The sequence below is a fragment of the Salmo trutta genome, chromosome 31 (assembly GCF_901001165.1).
Source record: "Salmo trutta chromosome 31, fSalTru1.1, whole genome shotgun sequence".
Taxonomy (NCBI): Eukaryota; Metazoa; Chordata; class Actinopteri; order Salmoniformes; family Salmonidae; genus Salmo; species Salmo trutta.
In genome coordinates, this window is record NC_042987.1 from 38,325,583 (window position 1) to 38,332,496 (window position 6,914).

The following is a 6,914-nucleotide window of genomic DNA, read 5'->3' on the forward strand; positions in this document are numbered from 1 at the left end:
TGTAGCGGCGGAGAGTCATTGGAAACGCACATGGAGTGATTAATTAATGTGAGTACCTAAGATTTCCTACGTTATACATGGATTCTGTGAAGATATTCTTTTTTTTAATAAATTATGTGTATAATCGTTTATTAGAAATTTGATAGTGATAATATATAAACTTGCGCACCCATACGTACAAAACGCGTGTACAAAGTATTCAGAATGGTTCAGAATGCTCTCTTTATGGATAATTTGTTAAGGTTAAGCATTATATGACTGAGTTATAGTCTCAGAAAAAAGATTGGCATATATTAAAACCACAAGCAGAGAGGAACATAAATAACCATCACAGTTGTATAATGAACACGAGGGGAGACAGAGAGCTGGTTTCAAAACGCAGGGCGCTGCAGGTGTTTATTGCAAAGGACCACAGGGGCAGGCAGAAGGTCATACACAGGGGGGGTCCAAAAGGGCAACAGTACAGGCAGGGAAAAGGCTAGCAACGTAGTCAGGGAGATCAAGCAATAGGTAGATAACAGGAAATCCGATAGGCTAAAGTACAGGCAGGGAAAAGGCTAGCAACGTAGTCAGGGAGATCAAGCAATAGGTAGATAACAGGAAATCCGATAGGTTAAAGTACAGGCAGGGAATAGGCATCATTAGTGAGGCAGGAAAACCGATCATACACAGGAGTACATCACGGGAAACGCAGCACTCCGAAAGACGTGTCACAAAACAAACAATACCTCACAGTGATGGGGTGCAAAGAACTGAACTAAGTAGTCTGTGATAATGAAATACAGGTGTGTGAACAGGTGATTAGAATTCAGGTGATTGGGATTTTGGAGAGTGAGCTGTGTTCAGGGGATCTAGGTATTTGAGGGTGTGAGTTGGAAGCAGATGTTACAAGAAGAGGTAAACTACAGCAAAGCCATAGAGGCACTAATAGAAGCGCATACTAAAAGAAGCGCATGCGCATTCTACCAATTTGGCTCAAATGGGAAAAGCAAATGGGAAAAGCAAATCTAATCATGGATATACTTCAGCAGCATCTCCTTGCTGATAGGAAAATTCCAATCTAATAGAGAATTCAGGGATGTAATTGTGACTTTGCACAATGACATAAAAGATAAAACCGATAAAATAAAGATTAGTAGATGTACTCAGCGTAATCTATCTAACCCCATTATTTATTTCTACTTTGCACTTTCTTCTACTACAAATCTACCATTCCAGTGTTTTACATGCTATATTGCATTTACTTTCCACCATGGCCTTTTTTGCCTTTACCTCCCTTATGTCACCTAATTTGCTCACATTGTATATAGACTTATTTTTCTACTGTATTATTGACTGTATGTTTGTTTTACTCCATGTGTAACTCTGTGTTGTTGTATGTTGTCGAACTGCTTTGCTTTATCTTGGCCAGGTCGCAATTGTAAATGAGAACTTGTCCTCAACTTGCCTACCTGGTTAAATAAAGGTGAAATGAAATCTCACTAACTAACTATTTGTTAAGTAATGTGTGTATGTACAGTAGATACAAATTCTGTTTTAACTAATTATGACATATTTTTGGTTGAACCGCATAGCATATCATTGCATCGAACTTGATAATATATTAACTATATGCTATCCAACTACCCAGCGTTCATATCGACTTGACTATTCACGTCATTCTTAGCTTAGCTAAATGGTATAGTCGTTGTGCGACATTGTTAAATGGGGTGCTTTGTAAATTCGCTCTGGCTATTTGTTCAAATTTCAGAGTACTCGTCTGAATGTACCAGAGTGCAGAATAACTGATGAATTTAACAACGCTCAACACCCATTGAATATGGCCGGTGTCAGTAAACGTTAGGGAAAATAATGTAATATAAATTATTGCCAGCAGCACAGTTAGTCACCAACACTTTGAATAACATGATACAAATTCTAACCAGCTCTGCTGGATGAGTAGAATGGAGAGTAAAGATATGGCTTTGCTGTCTCTTTTGTCTGGAAGTAGCGTTAGCCAGTCAGCTAGCCAACGTTAGCCAGTTAGCTTGAATGCTTGACTGCCTTTGTTAGGCAAGAAAAGTATTATGCGTTATGAATCAGAAAGCTTGGATCAACCCTGCCCCTTGGCAGATTTTGGGGTGGAATAATCTTTGTCAGAATCAAGGACAGTGGATATTAGGTAAAATATTAAAATTGGCAGTATATATGGGCAAGAGCAGGAATTATGTTTACAAATAGTCAAACTTTGTATCACGCCACATTTAAACAATCGCTAAAGGCGTACATTTGAGGGTTCTGTGTTGATACATGATGTAGTGAGACACATTCACTCAAATGCCAAACATCACCACATTAGTAAACTTTTTGGTAGAGCAGGGTCACAAGGCATCATATACATACCTTTCCTCCTTTGGCCGTCTCTCCTTCCAGTTCTTTGCTGCCAATGACTGGAACGAACTACAAAAATCTCTGAAATTGGAAACACTCATCTCCCTCACTAGCTTCAAGCACCAGCTGTCAGAGCAGCTCACAGATCACTGCACCTGTACATAGCCCATCTATAATTTAGCCTATACAACTTCCTCTTCCCCTACTGTATTCATTCATTTCTTTATTTTGCTCCTTTGCACCCCATTATTTCTATTTCTACTTTGCACTTTCTTCCACTACAAATCTACCATTCCAGTGTTTTACTTGCTATATTGTATTTACTTTGCCACCATGGCCTTTTTTGCCTTTACCTCCCTTATCTCACCTCATTTGCTCACATTGTATATAGACTTATTTTTCTACTGTATTATTGACTGTATGTTTGTTTTACTCCATGTGTAACTCTGTGTTGTTGTATGTGTCAAACTGCTTTGCTTAATCTTGGCCAGGTTGCAATTGTAAATGAGAACTTGTTCTCAACTTGCCTACCTGGTTAAATAAAAGTGAAATAAAAAATAAATAAAAAATTAAATATGGGAAAGTACAACCAGCGAAACAAGAGAGAACATACTAATTTAAGTGGCCTTCCTGTGAACAGAAGTTATGTTTGTTTTGACTATAATGAAGAGAAGAGAAAAAAATATCATCTGGTATAGTAATGTTAGATGGAAAGACAGAGGTAGCGGAAAGATAGAGGTAGAGTATAGTAGAGATTGTTGAGGGATTTCTGAGTTTAAGGAAACAGAGATGTAGACTAGTGAGGCATCTTAAAGGGGCATGACGCATGGAATTTTCTGAAGTTTTTATTTTCTGAGTTTTAATTAAACACGTTCATTATTTTGATAAGAAATGTACTGAAGAAACTTAATGTAAGTGTATTAATGTATGAAATGTTTGGACTGTTTTAAAATAATTTGTCTAATAGAGAAAGACCTGCAACCTTAACCAACCGTTGTTTTGTATTTTTTTGTACCATCATCTTTGAAATGCAAGAGAAAGGCCATAATGTATTATTCCAGCCTAGGTGCAATTTAGATTTTGACCAGTAGATGGCAGCAGTGTATTTGCAACGTTTTAGACTGATGCAATGAACCATTTCATTTCTGTTCAAAATGTTGTATCAAGGCGGCCCAAATGTGCCTAATTTGTTTATTAATAACTTTTCATGTTCAAAATTGTGCACTCTCCTCAAACAATAGCATGGTATTCTTTCTCTTTAATAGCTAATGTAAATTGGACAGTGCATTTAGATTAAAAATAATTTAAGCTTTCTGCCAATATCAGATATGTCTATGTCCTGGGAAATGTTCTTGTTACTTACAACCTCATGCAAATCACATTAGCCTTCGTTAGCTCAACCGTCCAGTGGAAGGGACACCGATCCCGAAGAAGTTTAAGGTCCTCAATAATGTTACCATTGTCCTTGATTCTAAGCAATATTGCGCTGCTATTTTTATTGATTTGGCCAAAGCTTTTAATATGGTAGACCATTCCATTCTTCTAAGAAGTATTGGTGTCTCTGAGGGGTCTTTGGGCTGGTTTGCTAACTACTTCTCTCAAAAAGCGCGGTGTATAAAGCCAGAAAATCTGCTGTCTCAGCCACTGCCTTTCACCAAGGGAGTACCCCAAGGCTCGATCCTAGGCCCCACACTCTTCTCAATTTACATCAACAACATAGCTCAGAAGTAGGAAGCTCTCTCATCCATTTATATGCAGATGATACAGTCTTATACTCAGCTGGCCTTCCCCAGATGTTGTGTTAAATGCTCTACAACAAAGCTTTCTTAGTGTCCAACAAGCTTTCTCTACCCTTAACCTTGTTCTGAACACCTCCAAAACAAAGATCATGTGGTTTGGTAAGAAGAATGCACCTCCTCCCACAGGTGTTATTGCTACCTCTGAGGTTTTAGAGCTTGAGGTAGTCACCTCATACAAGTACTTGGGAGTATGGCTAGACGGTGCGCTGTCTTTCTCTCAGCACATATCAAAGCTGCAGGATAAAGTAAAATCTAGACTTGTTTTCCTCTATCGTAATCACTCCTCTTTCACCCCAGCTGCCAAACTAACCCTGATTCAGATGACCATCCGACACATGCTAGATTACGGAGACATACATTATAGATCGGTAGGTAAGGGTGCTCTCGAGCGGCTAGATGCTCTTTACCATTCGGTCATCAGATTTGCCACCAATGTTCCTTATAGGACACATCACTGCACTCTATACCCACTGGTTGATGCTTATTTATAAAATGTTCTTAGGCCTCACTTCCCCCTATCTGAGATATCTACTGCAGCCCTCATCCTCTACATACAACATCCTTTCTGCCAGTCACATTCTGTTAAAGGTCCCCAAAGCACACACATCCCTGGGTCGCTCCTCTTTTCAGTTCGCTGCAGCTAGCGACTGGAACGAGCTGCAACAAACACTCAAACTGGACAGTTTTATCTCAATCTTTTCATTCCAAGACTCAATCATGGACACTCTTACGGACAGTTGTGGCTGCTTTGTGTGATGTATTGTTGTCTCTACCTTCTTGCCCTTTGTGCTGTTGTCTGTGCCCAATAATGTTTGTACCATGTTGTGTTGCTACCATGCTGTGTGGTCATGTGTTGCTGCCTTGTTATGTTGTTGTCTTAGGTCTCTCTTTATGTAGTGTTGTGTGTTTTGTCCTATATTTATATTGTCTTTATTTATTTATTTTATTTCCAGGCCCCCGTCCCCGCAGGAGGCCTTTTGCCTTTTGGTAGGCCGTCATTGTAAATAAGAATTTGTTCTTAACTGACTTGCCTAGTTAAATAAAGGTCAAATACATACATTTAGAAAAAGAAACATTTCTTTGAAAGGTTTGAATGACCTCTGTCCTGAATTTCTAGTGTGGTTTGATAGCCCTCACTGGAAAGCCGGGAGATGGTTGGATGATGATTTGAAGGTAATTTGTAATACTGATAACTACGGAGAAGTGTATAATTAATACGACCACGAGAAGGATAGAAATGTCTCTAGTCTATTTTTTTATTTCTTGAATCAACTTATGGCTACAATTTTTATGGAGTTAAGGGTAGTAATTCAAATTAGATTTGCAGTGTTGTTTTTACACATTACTCACATGGCCTGCATCACTTCTATCGAGAGACCTGAGTCTAAGCCAGCAACAGGTGTAGAGCATCTAGTTGAAGCTATCAACTGCCTATTCTCTCGTGCCTTTTCTCTCAGGAGTACAAAAGAAGTCCACGTGGAGTGAGCATGGAGAGAGCTCCGTTCCAAAGCTTCTCATGTTGACAAATGGACAAGACATAAGAGTTGTGGTGAGGCTCAGGTGAGACATTGCAATTGGGACAAGTGTGCCAAATCATTTCGATCCTTTCCAAAGCTGTGAAGGTTGGCCAGTTTAATGTTCAAGTCAAAAAACTATGTGCAGAGAAAGTAAAAGTGGGCTATGTTCTGAGAGTAAGATTCAAATATGCACAGGGGGACCTAATTGGATTTCAAGTCCAAGGTATTATTAACCAGTTGGCTATCTCAGCATGACCATCTTACTACTGTAAACTGTACGAGAAGACTACATTGGATTTCAATTCCAACGCTTAAACCACTTGACCATCCTAGCCGTGGGAATACAAGGAAAGTGATGTGGAGAAAGCACAAGTGGGCTTTTTACAGTGTGTGCAAATGGAGTAAGGAGGTAAGGCAATAAATAGGCCATAGTAGCAAAGTAATTACAATTTAGCAAATTAACACTGGAGTGATAGATGTGCAGATGATGATGTAAAAGTAGAAAAACTGGTGTGGAAAAGAGCAAAAAAGTAAATAAAAGCAATATGGGGATGAGGTAGGTAGTTGGATGGGCTATTTACAGATGGGCTGTGTACAGTTGCAGCGATCGGTAAGCTGCTCTGACCACTGGTGCTTAAAGTTAGTGAGGGAGATATAAGTCTCCAACTACATTTTTGCAATTTGTTCCAGTCATTGGCAGCAGAGAACTGTAAGGAAAGGCAACCAAATGAGGTGTTGGCTTTGTGGATGACCAGTGAGATATACCTGCTGGAGCACGTGCTACGGGTGGGTGTTGTTATGGGGACCAGTGAGCTGAGCTAAGGCGTAGCTTTACCTAGCAAAGACTTATAGATAACCTGGAGCCAGTGGGTCTGGCGACGAATATGTAGCGAGGGCCAGCCGATGAGAGCATACAGGTCGCAGTGGTGGGTGGTATATGGGGCTTTGGTGACAAAATGGAGGGCACTGTGATAGACTGCATCCAGTTTGCTGAGTAGTGTTGGAGGCTATTTTGTAAATTACATCGCCGAAATCGAGGATCGGTAGGATAGTCAGTTTTACCAGGATATGTTTGGCAGTGTGAGTGAAGGAGGCTTTGTTGCAAAATATGAAGACGATTCTAGATTTAATTTTGGATTGGAGATGCTTAATATGAGTCTGGAAGGAGAGTTTACAGTCTATAACCAGACACCTAGGTATTTGTAATTGTCCACATATTCTAAGTCAG